A 15,108-nucleotide genomic window follows, 5' to 3' on the forward strand; every position below is an offset into this window, starting at 1 on the left:
TCATTCCAATAAAGGAATTTATGTCATTTGAAAGAAATTACGCTCTTACCCATATGTCTCTTTTCTACAGCACTCAATTTTGAGATATCTATGTATTAGAATCTGAAAAACTGTATTATATTTATATCAGTTTAACCTGTGCATATTGCAAGTGAGTGTATAAATGTCTCCTGAATGTTATCCATTACAGGTCATCCCTTGCTTTGAGATGAGAAGTGTGCTAATACTGCTTTGGAAGTTTCAAGTTCAAATACACAGTTCATAGAATGGGATCCCTAGATGCCACAGACACCACTAAAAACCCAACTTGGCTTTGCTTCTCTATCTACTCACCTAAATGCAGCCTGACCACAAATCTCCCATTTACTCATGTTGTATCAAATGCATTTCTAGTGCAAGCTGCAGAATATATGTTTCTCCTGTGTGCCAAAAGATGCATTACTTTGTTTCCATCCATCTAACAGTGAACTAGAGACTTGATCATCCTCCATTATAACATTTTTTGTAGTTAAAAGATGGCAACACATTCCACTACACTTGTCTGTACTTGCATGGTGTGCAGAATTATTCCATACTGCACTATAATTAAGCAGAAAGCCCAGTTTATCTTCAGGTGCCTTTTAGCTGTAAATGGTAACTCTTCTTGATGCCTTAGGATCTGCCTTCCCAGATTATGCAATCCTGTTGTCTGCTTGAGATTCAAGGCTCTGTGAAGAGTCCAAAGGGCAAGAGACAAAAACTTGAGACTGTAGTTTAGAGCAGCCTCAAGAGCAACATTTCCAAGCAAACAGGAGCAGCTCAAAGCAAACACTGATGTCTGGAACTGGGTGACATTCTATTTATATGCATGCTTGCAATATAATATATGCTTATCATACAATTATATAAATAATTTAAGCTTATAATATAATTACACTGAATAAGTTTAGCATGTATTAATAATCATACTAGCTATGTTCTGCTAAATTACCATGATATAACTGTCTCTTTATATCTAATCCTGATAAGGACGTGCACAGTTGTCCTGTGCAAACAGAACAGTTTTTTGCCTATATGGATAATTATAGTAATAATCAATAAATGCATTTATTAATCATACAGAGCAGGTGAAGGCTAGTTCCTTTTGTATGCAGCTGCTCTCATGAGCCTTCTGGACACAGAACAAGAGTGGAGGTTGTTAAAGACCTCATGGACTGCTTAAAAGGATATTACCCTTTTTCTGTATACTGCCTACTGTAGAGTTCACACACCTCAGAATGTGCTCTTACTAAATTACTTATTGACTCTGAATAAGTCACGTTGATGCACATGTGAGTCTGAGTCTGATTTTATTTATGGGGTGGTTCTGAAAGAGCAGTATGATTTATGTATCTATGTATCCAAGTCAGTGGAGAAAATCTACAGTTCCACATCCCTTTCTGTAATGATTTAAAATTCACAAGTCAGTGTTTCAAAAAATTTTTTTTGCACTTCTGCATGTACATTTCTTAGCTTCAGCTGACCAAGTAGTAATGTGAAGAATGTCCCTATTCACCCTGTCTTTCAGATCTCCCAAGCAACATGATGTAACACATTTGTTTTCTAAGCATCATCCTACAAAGACTGCAGAAGCTACTGTAGATTTGAGAGGGTTCATGGGAGTGATGACAACATATTTTGGAGTGATCCCTTAGTTTACTATATGGATAGAGCAGATATAAGAGGCAATCTGAATTAAAGAGGATGTTGGGAAAGCATATGAATTTTTAGGAGTGGGATAAGCTCACCCACCTTTCGATTTCATGGCCAGCATTTTCCCCACTATTTAACTTATTCTGTCTCTGGCTTTTCACTTGTCCTTTCATCTTCGAGATGCATGTATTTAATATCTTAGCTCCAGTTGGATTCTGTGGACTTTAAAAGACTGAAGTATTTTTTAAGAGAATGGTAAAGGACAATGACTGGAAGGAGAGGGTATTTCAAATAAGTAAAACTGTGAGGGAAGTAGGGATGACGGAGATGATAAGGAAAATAAGAGAAGTTTTATAGGATCTCTTTCCCTGCTGCCCATGTTCACACATGAAATTTTGTCACTTCTTTCCAGTTTAGTCTTCCTGAGGTGGAATCTACCTGTTCTGGTTGATATTCAGTCCTGTTCCTTCAGGCCTCTTGGATAGTGTCACAACAGCAGAAGAAATGTCTCACCAGCCTTCAGTTCTCTCCATTCAGCTTGTGGCTGCAATTGGGCCTCATGTAGCTGTGAATCCATAGTTTGTCTGACTATTATGATAATTGCACAGACGCTTTCTTTGCCTTTGCTAATAAACTGGCTTATGTAACCTCTCTGTTGTCCCCAAATCCCATAGCTAGCTGCCTGCAGTTCCAAGGCATTATTTCAAATGGCAGGTTGCAGCATCCCTTGTTGCATAGAATGCAGAGCGTGAAGCTTCTGCTGCGTCTTAACTGGTAACTCCCTCTTTGTACAAATAGCATGATCCTTTCTGAGTCATGTTCAGCTTGCTCCTTGCTGTGTTTGTGGGAGAGTTTATCAGTGGAAATAGAATCTAGAGCTGCATTTATTTCTCTCAGTTGGCTTCAACACTTGTTGGTTGTGGATTTCTTATTTTCTTCTTGTGAAATAACAAAGGTTTTGATTGACATTATTACACTAGGAAGCCTAGGGCTGTGTTTACAGTGAATATGCAAAGCTGTAGACAAAATGTAGAGCATTTTGACTGTTTTTCATGATCTTTATAGTCTCTCATCCTTGAAGGAAAGTAAATAAACCAATGAACTTCCTTTGGAAGTCGTTAGGTGCTCAAATTCTATAGTGCTAAGGACTTACAACTGCACAGAGAACATAAAAATGTATACCTACAAACATGTCAAGAACATTTTCTAAAGTAATATTAATGACACTTTTTAATATTAATGAACTGTTGAAGATAATTTTTTTGTCATATAAGCTTATATATTGCTACCATTAAGCTGATCTTAATTGATACTCTCTTAAGAATTACAGTTGCTAATTCTGTATTCATAGGAAGGGAACTTCATTAGCAATTATTTAATGGCTCATTTTAGCTGTGAAAGGACAGTCTCACTACATTTTCTTTTCCTTCATATTTCTATCTTTTCCGTACCACCAATATGGGAAATCAGCATGTCAAACTTCTGGAGAGCTCTGATTTTTGTCTCCCTCTTAGCCCTCAGTCTGTAAGCCAACCAAATGTGATTCAGAGGTCGTATTGTTAATCTGCTGCTGCAAAGCTAGACTGAAAGGTGCTGCTAAGTTACACGTCTAAGCAGGGAGGCCTGCAACGTACTGAAATGACGATGATGTCAGAATTGTTGTTAGCACTGATTTCTGCATTTTCTGCAGGAGAAGTTAGTGACAGAAGGACCAGCTGAGAGGCAGTCCATGAGAAGCATTTTATTATACAGAAGTGTCTCTTATGGTAGAAACTAGGTCCTTCTCAAGTAAACAGGGAGATGCACAGCATCTCAAGCACCTAATGGAAAGCACACCAAACTGCTCACTGAGAACTTAGTGCATGGTAGGGTATCTGCTATTTCCCTCTATTGTGGGCCATTTTTTTCCCTGGTGGTGGCAATAGAAGACCTGTAATTTTCTGCAGCTTATATAAACAAGTTTGTTTTAAGGGGATGATGTCTGCCAGACATAACCCAGAGGGCAAGCATTCATATTTTTTTCAAGATGGTAGGTGAAAGCATACTTTCCCTTGCTTGGTCTAAGTGGATTTGTTGCCCTTGCCACATGTGCAGTACTAAATAGAAACAGTGTTCACTGAAGAATCACGATGCTTTAAGCTGGTAAACAATTTGACTACTTTTATTTATTTTTTTTTTCCCCTGCTAAATCTGTCTTTTTCATCTAGGTCCCCCGAAAGCAAGAGCAAAAATCTGAAACATTTAGCTGATTGTGATTTTTTTAAAATGCTACCAAGAAAACAGGTTCACTGACACATATATGCAGTATATACCTCTGGTAAACAGAACCAGATCATCCACATTTCAGCTTATTTTTTCCAGCAAGGAGATTTTTGAAGACTTAGCGAGTTGAAAAGAGCAGAGCAGGCAAAGCAAGGGATTGTATTATCCATCCCTTTCACACTAAGCACATGATGTTTTTCTGAGCAGTAAGAAATTTGTTTTCCAAAGACATTGTCAAGTTCACTGAGATTCACTGACTCCTGGTAGCAATGTAAGCTTGAGACAGCAGTGACAGGCTTTATTTCAGGACACTGTGTATCGTGCAAAATGAGCTTCCTTCAACTGGAATGATGTCTGAGTTACGGCACCACCATGAAAATTAACAGACACATAGATCAGCCAAGCAGTAAGTGTGCAGGATTTCTGATCAGGCACAAATAGCTTCTCTCAGCTTTGCTGGTGATACTTTCCAGAGGCAGCTTCTGTTGAGGGGGTATCCTGCAGCTGAGAGCCCCATGTTCCCCCTCCAACCTGTCCTTCCAGGAATTGCAGAGAGAGCAGAATGCTGCGGCAATATTCGGGCACTAATTAATTTTGCCAGCAGGAGCTCGTTTTGGCCTTTGATTTTGAGCTGACAGTTAATAGATAGGGCAGTTTCAGAAAGTGGGTGTGCTTTACAGCACTTGGCAACTGACTCCCTAAATCACGGGTACAGTTTGCAATCTCAGCCATATAAAACATCTCTCTGTTTACTCTCTTTATTGAAGATATGTGTTCACAATGAAGATATAGTTTTTCAATACAATGAATGGTATATTGGCATTGATAAGGTGAACTTTACAGAAAGTATTTGGGTAAATATTATTATCATTGCATTACAGGCAGAAACTGAGTTTGCATTTGGCTACACAAAATTTATGTCTACAGGGAGGGGCAGCCTGAGGCAGCCCTGCACAGTCTGTGGTGGGTAGAGCCTACAGACTCTGGGGCAGCTGGAGCATGTAGGGATCCATGGCTGTGTCTCTACTGCAGAAGAGACTATGGACAGGGAATGAACTCCTGGGGCTGCTAATGCTTGTTTTGCAGTCTGGCACTGTTTTGTGTTGTCAGGACCAGTTTTGTTTTCCCCTCTCTCTAATGATATCCTGAGATGCTTTGCACTTTCAAGGCTTCTGTTAAACCACAGATAATGCAACCTATAGCCTGCATTTTGTGCTGATAAAATGTTGTTTTGATGAGTTGTGACACTGCCATAGCATTATTTAAAATGCTCTGAACTGAGAATAATACACAGTGAAATAGCATTTATGCAATCAGACCATGAGGCAACCACAGGGGACCAAAGGGAAACCCTCGGCTGAACATTATGCAGAGTGGTGAGGCAATGCCACACAGCTTGATCTTTATTTAGCAGCGTGGGTAAAGTCCCAATCCTTAGCTTGGCATATCTGAGCTGATGTAAATTGCTGTCTGCTACTAAGTGTGATACCTGTGGTCATTTTCTAGCAGTCATCTCATGAACTGATGTGGGACCAAGACTGGAATTGAAGACCTCTAGACTTCCAATTCTTGTGCTCCTCCTCTCCAGAAAATGCTGCATTGAAATACAATACAAGAGAAAAAAGCACCTAAAGAAAGTAAAATTATGGTTCCTGATAACATACTGTTTCTGTCATCTCATCAGTTAAATGGAGAATTGCAGTAGAACAGGAATTATTCTGTCCTCTGGAGCCCCTGGGAGCTCTGACTTTATTTGCAGTAGAAGTTGGACTGAATTCTGAAGTAATAAGAAATTTAAGTCAAATGCATTACTAAAATTATGTGCTACGGATGCATGAGGGATTAAAGAGTTTAAAAATAATGATTTACTCAAGTCAGCCTTGAGGATCAAAGCTTTGGCTTCAATGCTGTCTCAAGGTGGACTTTAGTACCTCATGGGACACTTTCATGGCTCAGTGCAACACAGATAATTTGGCATTCAAAGCTGTCAACAGCATGGATTAATAAAGCATTTACAGTATCTTTTAAGTTATTATTGCAAACCAAGTCTCATGCTCTTCCTGAGTGCTGCTGTAAGTGTTTGTTTCTGAAATGCACAATTTCTGTTTGTTTGGTTTTGTTTTGGTTTTTTTTTAGGAAAATATCCTTGAAACTGGGAGTAGGCGATTAAAACCAGCAGGAAATGTATAAGAGAATTCTTGGTGGTCTAATAAGGGATTTAGAGACTCCAGCAGGGGAGAAGTGTTTTATAAATTTAATATGAGGGTAAATAGTATTATCTCTGTTTTGCAAATGGAAGAACTTATTCAAGATATTATTCACAGCCCTTGAGCTTTTGTGTTTCTTTTCTTAGCTAACTACATCATGCTCCTGTCTCCAGCAGAAGGCCAGGAAGATGCATAGAAACAGAACTTCTTAGCTGGGATTATCTCATAAGACAACCTTAAATTTTGGCAGCAAGTCAAAGGTTTACAGCACATCAGCAAATGGAACATGAGGACAGTTCGTGGTGCTGCTATCAACTCTCTATCAACTTCCAACAAGCAGAGGTTAATTATCTCCTTGTTACTTTTGGGGTCTTTGTAGCAAACGAGGCACTCAGACCGTGCTACGGAAGAGCACTGTAATGCTTGGGTAGTTTTGGCACAAGGCAGTTGCTCTGCAGAGCTTCGTGGCCCTCTCACGGCAAGCTCCTGGCCTGCTCTCAGCTTGAGTGGAAAGGATCTGATGGTCAGTGTGCCTGTTTCCTCTCACTGAACCTTTTCCAAAGTGGGAAATATCTTGTTTGCTTCCTTGCCATGTGCTTGCTGGAGCAGAGTTCCAATCCTCTCAAATGAGCCTCTGAGGAAATTGATACACTGCACGTTGAATACTTGTACTTTGCACAGGTTTGGTGCCTTAAGATGAAGGTTCTATTGACAGACCAATGGGGTAATTGAGAAGGGTTGTATGGATAAAATTAACTGCTAACTTCTAATGTAAATATGACCATTTAGACAAATTGAGAAAAAGGGCAAAGTGACTACCTAATTATTATGAAAAATGGTATTCATGTTTTGTACAATTATGACTATATTAAGCCTATTTCAGGCAACTAATATGCTGATCTGATTCAGAAGAGATTAATTGGTGATATGAACACTTAAGCTATATAATTTACTCTGATTGAAGAGGCAATACTAAAATGTGGCATTAGCAGATGTTGGATGAATTTTTGCTCTGAATCCATTCACTGAAAATGCTAGGTAAATCTCCCCTTATTTATTCTAAGCTATTAAATACTCTAATTCCCGGATTTGACTGCGTCTCTGTTTTGTTTCTTTGAATTATTCGTCAAGAGCCGTTGCTGTAGCAATAGCCAGTTCTGTGATGAAGTGAAGCACATTCCAGGTTCAGCTGTTAAGGTCTGTATGGGGCCCCTTTGGCAGGATCCAGCAGGGTGCTTATTAAAAAACACCTGACCCTTTCTGTTTAATATTCAGCACCATATTTTTGTTCTCCACAAACTCACTGGTCATCATAGGGCAAGTCTCTGGGCTCTCCACTAGTTGCTGTGAATTATTCACTGCCACTCTTCTCACCCCAGAACAGAGAAAGTGTGTTTTGTGTATCATGCTGGCACCAGAAATTCCCTAAATCCGTATTTTCTGACAGAGAAGGGAAGCAGCAAGTCATCTCCTTAATTCCATTGACAATGAAATAGTTAAATACATTAATTCACTCAAGCTCATAGGTTCTGATCCAGAACGAGAATTTCATCTGCAGTGTGTGGATGCCCCTGAAAATTGAAGTAAGGGAGGAGATGGACAAATTACTGAACTGCAGTATCTCAAACACACATCATACAGCCTGATTATGATTAGAGTTCAATTGGAGGCCAACTATATATATAGTAGGGTGTAGTTCAGTTTCATTTGCCATAAGCACAGAAATCGCACCTGGATGCCAGTACACATGCTATGCAAATTTGCCTAAATGCCGTAAAGTCCTGAAGTATTAGCAGAGCAGGATCCTATAACAACTGTGCCCAAAAAGCCTAACTATGTGCAGTTAACACAGATATTAAATTGAATGCTTCTCTTACTATTATAAATGGCTGCTTTGCTGTCTTTGTCAGCAGAGTTGTGGCATTCATCCCATTGCTAAGAATAAGATGACCATCTGCATTTCTGCAGAGTGATGGCTACCCAGAGTGAGTTCAATAAAAGAAAATTATGGCTTTGTGCTTTGCTACAGCCAATAAATCATGAGCAGGTCTTGCACTGAGGCAAAAAATGAAAAATAACATTATGTGGCAAGACTCTTTATGGGGTACCAGCTGAGCAGCCACTTGAATTGTAATACCCCCAAAATGAATGTGATGAAAGTGGTGAGTAATGATCTGTTCATGAGGAACTGAGCACGTTGGGTTATTAGGGACACTGGTGGATACATATCAGGGAAACACTAAAGGTACCCTGGTGATTGTGTGAAACAGTGACAGCACATATATGCCAGATATGAGAGTGTTTTCCATTACCTTCCTTCAGAATAAATCTCTTCAGTGCTAGTTCAGCATATCATTGCTCTCCCTTTCTGTGACCTGGGGTCTTCTGCAACAGCCTATTCCTTTAGCCTAAAAGACTATGTCCTGGAAATCAAAGCTGGATAAATGACAGCCTCAGGGACCCCTTGGAGGTGGTATAGACCCTGTTTTTAGGGTTTGAATACGACTGGGGTTGTCTGACCACATACATCGCTATAAAACCTCCAGCTGTCTTATTTCTCAAGTAGTAAAAGCTTTACTCATTGGTGGGGACTCCATCAACTGAAACCTAAACAAGAGTTTTTGGTCTCCTGAATCAGTTCTTCTTAAAGGCAGTTGATTTTCTGGTTGCATTTCCACTTTCATCTTACTTTGAAATCAGTGGTTAATGTTCTAATAGTTTCTTCCCAGTTTAGTTATCCTGAGTAAGGAGTGCACTGCATGCATGGCTTTGCAAATGAACAGAAATATGTGCTAAATGAAGGCGGAGTAAATACTATGGAAAGTGAGTTTCTAAGTAGAGTTTTGACTGTTATCTCATAAATATTCATTGGTGTCTACAATATAGTGGGGTATTTTCATGATAGTAGTAAACTAAATTATCATTTAAAGGCTGTTTGTAGCCATTTACTAGCATTAATAGGTAAATAACTGCTTAAGGACAAATTTTGATCTGAACTTAGTAGAAATAGCTTAAAGGGTCTCTGATCAAATCAGGTGTAATACAGATCCTACCGTGGCTCCAGACATGCAGAACTGCACTGCCATCTATTTATTTTTCAATTTTACAGTCTCTGCTTAAATATGCGGTGATTGTCAGTCAAGAAATGCCTCCAGGTGGATTTCCCCAAAGGACTCAGCATGGTGTCAATGGGTACAGTGCTTTAGAAAATATAAGCTTGAACAAATATCTAAAAGCGCAATAATCACTAAAATTCAGTTATCTAGAACACTGTTACATGCACTGTGGGGGGAAAGGAAGAAAAGGAAGAAAATACGTTTTTGAGTCTGAGATTATTATTCTTTATTGCTAATTAATAAGCTCTTGGACTCTATTTATTCTCTAAAGAACCACTAGATGTCAGCACATATCTAGGCTACCACAACTGGAGCAACAACCATCTGGTAGTAAAAAAACCCCCTCTGCTCTGGAACGGTGTAATTTAGACAGCACACAGTCACTGGCTCGAAGTGTTTTGCTTGACTTCATAAGGATTTCAGGTACCCACACTGTGACGGTGACTGTTTTGGCCATCAAAACAGGGGGACTTTCATACATGTTACTTCTTGTTTTGCAAAATACTTTCATTGCCATCTGCATTTGGTCTATTGTCTTTCAGGAAGCACTTCTCATGTGAAAGTCTACCAGTTGCAGCTTTATAGTGAGGATGGCTAATGTTCTGCTTTTATTTGAAGATTTAATAGCCAAAATTATTTTAAACATGAACATGACAATTCTGTTTAAAGGGGCAAAAAATCTGAATAAAACTTCAGACATATTATTCATAGCATAATATGACATGCAACTCTTCCATGAGGCAAAAGCCCCCACCCTATGTGTATTATAAATGTGCTCAACTCACCTGTATTTCATGTAAGAAATTATGAAAAAAAAAAAATCACTCTATTATGCATCAGGCTATTTAAAATGCATAGACACAGTTCACTGCTTGCACAGTTTTAAAGTTAGATCAAAAACCTCCTTGATCAATTTTGCCACACAGTAGCAAGGATTAGTATTCAATCATATATATGTTCATATGCTGTGTATTCATTACTCAATATATACCTAGATCCAGTGTCAAAAAAAAGAAGAGTTTGGGTGATTTTGGCAGGTAATCAATTTTTCTTAACCATCCATATCTTCAGGACAGTTGTGTTTTGGAAAATTTGACATATAAACTGGAAACTTTTGTTTGGTTTTATTTTGTAATACAGTGCAGGACATGGTCCTTAGCTATTCTAGCAATTCAGAAAATCCTACAACTCTTACTAGCTGTAGTTAGGGGACATCATGTCCCCACTGAATCAGGCTGTAGTGAGCTATAGTGCAACCCCTGCAGTGCTATCAGTCAATTGATTAGTTATCAAGAAAGGGATCCATGCTCCTTGTTCACACCACTTCATCAGAGACACTCAGCTGAAGCATGTGGGCTACAACAACCAACTTACTTCCAGAGACTATCTGAGCTGCTCACTGAAGGGCAGGCACAGAGGAAGCCTAGAGATTGGATGCCTCAGTGGAGAACCTGAAGTTAGCTGTGGTGAATCTGGGCCCATAACATGAAGTCATTTGTCCCTTGGCCCTTGAGCCACTAGCACTAAAGCCTTAATTTCTCTGTTTCCACCATGTCTCTGCTGTGGCAGTGGCACTTCATGTATTCCTTGCATTGAGTTATGGACTCTTGCAGATTCTGGTTTTGGTGAGCTGGAGAAAAAGCAGAGAGGCTTTTTGTTGGACTGGAGTGGCTTCAGCCTGTTCTCAGACGTGACCTGGTGTGAGAGGTGTAATCTCATAGCAGTTGCAGCCATTCTGTTTGCACTTAGCATATTTTACTAAGTCCCTGTCCCAGCATCTGCCAAGGGTCTGCAAGGTGTGTTATCAGCGCAGCAGAACATTCAGCAGGTTTCCAGGCTAGAGTGCATTGCAATAACCAGCCTCTCCCACGATGCCTGTGTTAGTCACAGGATCAGTCTGTGTGAGGAGGTGCCTCATCCCTGCAGTATTTCAAAGCTGATAAAGAGCTGACCAAATACAAAAGAGGGAAAGATGCAGAGTAAGGGATAACTGGGATTCAAGAGTGAGATCAAGTCTGCCACCAAATTTTGCTCACAGAAAATACATCCTGCTGAACTAGAAACTTGACTGACCTTATTCACACTGTGCTTAAGGCAGGTTGCCTAGCAGCAGATATCTTAGCAGAATTTAGCCACAAACAATGTCTTGCTGTCTCATCTGTTAATAAAATTCAGGGTGCATTGGAATTTCCATGCCAAAGTTAGAAGGCAGCCCCTCTGGATCTCACACAAGCAAAACAATGCAAACCTAGGTAGCCTGGCTTTATTGTTCCTGGAAAATGAAGACTACTTTGATTGTGCTTGACAACTCGTCTTTTTCTAATGTGAAATAAAAGAATTGATCTTGTTTTAAAAACACATTGCTCTGACTTCTGAGTATTTGAGCAGATTAAAAAATGCTGAAAAGTGGGAAGGAGCTGAGGAGGAGTAATACTTGGTTTACAAGTAAATTTCATTGTGACTACTTGCTGACTTCCTATCATGTGAATGCTTGAGAAGTCTGTGAGGAAACTGGGTGAATAAACATTAATCTATTAATACTATGTCTGCCTGTGATAAAATCAGTGATTTTTATAATTTTCCTGATTTGCAAACCTGATCCAAATGGCTTTTGTTCCTTAGCAGAACACTGTGCATCTCTGTCCCCTGAGCCAAAGCACAGGCTGATTGTCAGCAGTGCTAATGAAGAAATGACAGTATCCCTTTTAGCTGGCCATTGAGTGAGAAGAAGTTCAGCAAAGGGGAAGTGAACCTTGCAGTTTTCCAACACATTCAATACTCCCTATCACTACAGCATCAGTCCAGGATGAACTGGCAAGTTTTTGGCTCACCATTGAGCATTTTCTTTCTCAGACTTGATCTTTCTCCATGTATGTCTTTTACTTCTAAGGAAAGATATTGGTTTTTCAGATTTTAAAACCAGAAAAATAATGCTCAAGAATTTTAAGTTTGGTAAAAGGCAGGATGGTAATTTTCAATGTTAATGCAGTACCTGGAAACATTTTCATTTCTGTTTGGTTCTAGAAGATGGGCTATGGCATCTACTGGCGGAAGCCTGTATATCTTTGCTGCAGTCTATGCTGGGAATTAAAATTGGCAGATAATTTGGCTGAATAGCTCTGCAAACTATTGCAATGTGATATAATATACACATGTACTTTGTTTCTTAGTGTTGTGTTTTGGCTCATAAGAACAGTCCTCAAAAGTAGCATCCTCAAAATCCTTTCAGGTCTGTCCCCATCACTGAATCAGGCCTTCTCCTTGTGGAGGATCTGTACATTTTTACTTGTTAGCCCTTCCTTGGTACTCATGTGTTGTGTTCAGCTTTGTTTCACTCTAGTGAGTAATTGTTGGTTAAAAACAAACCTGAGTTTTTGAGTCATTATGTTTTGCTCCTTAGAGCAGAAAAATATCTTCCTTCCTGAAACAAAAAGATTGTAGCAACTGATTTCACATCTCTAGTAAGATGGAAACTTTTAATCTCTAGTTCAGACATTGAGTATAAATACAAGTTATAAGCTGTGAGGGGATGTATTTTGTCCAGTTCCTGGTATCAGTTGCTTTTCCTTCTCTACCTTTATTTTTGCTCCTGGAAGGATCCAAAAAAAGATAATTTTATAGTACTTATTAATGATGGTGGACACTGGGATTCAGAGAAATAAGGTACACCTTTCTAACAAAGAAGATAATTACTGGAAATCATTTATGTAGACTAGTGGTGGGTTCTTGAAAATTTCTAATGCAGAAAATCAGAATTCAATGCTTTCTTTTGAGAGATTTGCTCAATTTCAATTGCTCACAATCATTGGTCTTGATGCAGGAATTAGTAAATGGAAATCTTATGGCTTTTAATATTTTGAAGTTCATTAATCATTAATCCAAAATAATTGGTTTATTGCTAAGAGGAAATAGTCTAATAACAGTGTCAGTCCTTGCCTCTCTATGCCAAAACCTTACTAAAAGGGAATAACAGGATCAGAGATGTATTGATTAATTCTATACTGATTTTTTAAAATGAGAGCCTTTCTCTATGTAGATTATGTTCTCTTTCTATTTATAGCATCTCACTGCTGTATGACTCTCACAAAGTGGCTTCCGTTCTCAAAGTAAGACTACTTTTATCAGTTATCCATCATGACCACATCTTTTTGGACAGAACTTTTTGGGGATGCAGTGCTGATCTGTGTAACCATAAACCCTGAATCTTGGTGTGTCATGACAGTCATGGGCTTAGAGTACTTTCATGTCCTGAACCAGCACAGGAACTCTGCAAGCTGAGTGACTGTGCTAGTAAACCCTGAGTTATACATTCTGCAGCGGTACATGTCGATTTACACGATGAATCAGACAGAATGAAGCTGGGCATTGGAGCGCACTTGATGTTAACTAAAGCCATGACTCATTCATTTGCAGTTTTTCCTTCACACAAAGAATTTTTAAGTAAGACCCTTTGCTCCTTATAAGGTCTTTAAATCTGCGTCTAGCTACATATCTGAGAAGCTACTGATCCCAATGGTTGATCAGAAGATCTGGTATCATGGGCATGTACAGCAATTTGAAATCCAACTTGAAAGCTGACCAGGGTTTTTGGGCAGCCTGCCTTTCTGTAGCACACTTGTGGGATACTATGGCCGCTGGTTACTCCACATCTGAACAGTGTCTCTTTGCCCAAGACCTACTCCACAGTCTGTTTACTCATCATGAACCCACACTGCTGAAGTAAAAGGCAACCAAAGACAATTTTTCACATTCCTCTTTTTTTTCCTCCTGCTGAAAATTGACTAAAGAACAAGTTACAATGAGCACACCACTTGCCTTGTTACTATAAGTACATGCAGTAAGTGACCATCTTGGGCTCATTTTCAATTTGAATTGACCAAGTATATGAAGGATAGAAAGGAAAACATTGCAGAGTAGTGGCATAATTAGTTGTGTGTTACGCAGCAGCCAGGGTCCAAATAAAGATCCCATCTCCACAAGGCAGGAGTAGATTGGCTAGAATTCCCTAGATATGACAGCCTTGCAACAAGAGAATGTCATTATAAAATGTATCCTTTTTTTTATACCCTAAGAAAAAAAAAATCCGTTGGTACTGTGTAGTAAGGATATAATTTTCATCTAAGTTCTGCAGCTTGCTTAAAGATTCTTCACAAGATTTTTTTCACTTTTCTATTAGATTCTAATGGACTATAAAAACTAGGGATTAACTTAGCCCATTAAATACTAAAAGATTAACATTTTTCTAATTTTTCTAACAATTTAGAAGTGACTTATATAGTTGCACTTCAATCATTCCACTTAATTTTACTTTCCATGTCATTTTTCTCCCAGCATTAATTTTGTCCCAGTTGCAGCATTCAGCTCAGGACATATCTCACTGCAGTCCATTATCTGACCAGTCGAGCCTGCAGAAACAGGGAATCTTACTTAATTGGAAAAATGCACTGATGCAGAAAAGGTACATGTAACTTCTTGCAGCAGCTATACCTTTTAAAAATGCATCATGACAAAGATGACAAACTGCCATCAGTTCTTTGAGCTGAAAGATTTTTGGGAGCTGCTGGAGTCAGAAAGTAGAAGGACTGAAGCCAGAAATTCCTTTCATGTAATATTATGGAATAGATGTGTAAAGAATGACTGTACGGGAAGCACCAGGTGAGAATTTTTAGAAGCTCTTCAAAGCCATTAGTGAAATCTGATTTAAGAGTCCTGCTTCATTCTCCACCTACTAGTGTTCTCCAGGTAGACTGTATTCCAATGTACTTCACAGAGTTAAATAATATAGCTACCTGGATAAATAACAGTAGAAGGAGTAGTCAGTCACAGCAAATTATAGACTTGGGGAACAGCTG

At 39.0% G+C, this 15,108-nt stretch overlaps 1 long non-coding RNA gene across 1 annotated transcript in view; it reads left to right on the forward strand.

Moving 5' to 3' along the window:
* The window catches only part of LOC116443388, a 31,273-nt gene extending 24,045 nt beyond the window's left edge, over positions 1 to 7,228 (forward strand). The window contains exon 3 of the long non-coding RNA XR_004239857.1: positions 6,287 to 7,228. This is a non-coding gene — a long non-coding RNA (uncharacterized LOC116443388). The remainder of the gene's footprint in view (positions 1 to 6,286) is intronic.
* Positions 7,229 to 15,108: the final 7,880 nt, after the last annotated feature.

This window comes from Corvus moneduloides, chromosome 1, assembly GCF_009650955.1.
Source record: "Corvus moneduloides isolate bCorMon1 chromosome 1, bCorMon1.pri, whole genome shotgun sequence".
Classification (NCBI taxonomy): domain Eukaryota; kingdom Metazoa; phylum Chordata; class Aves; order Passeriformes; family Corvidae; genus Corvus; species Corvus moneduloides.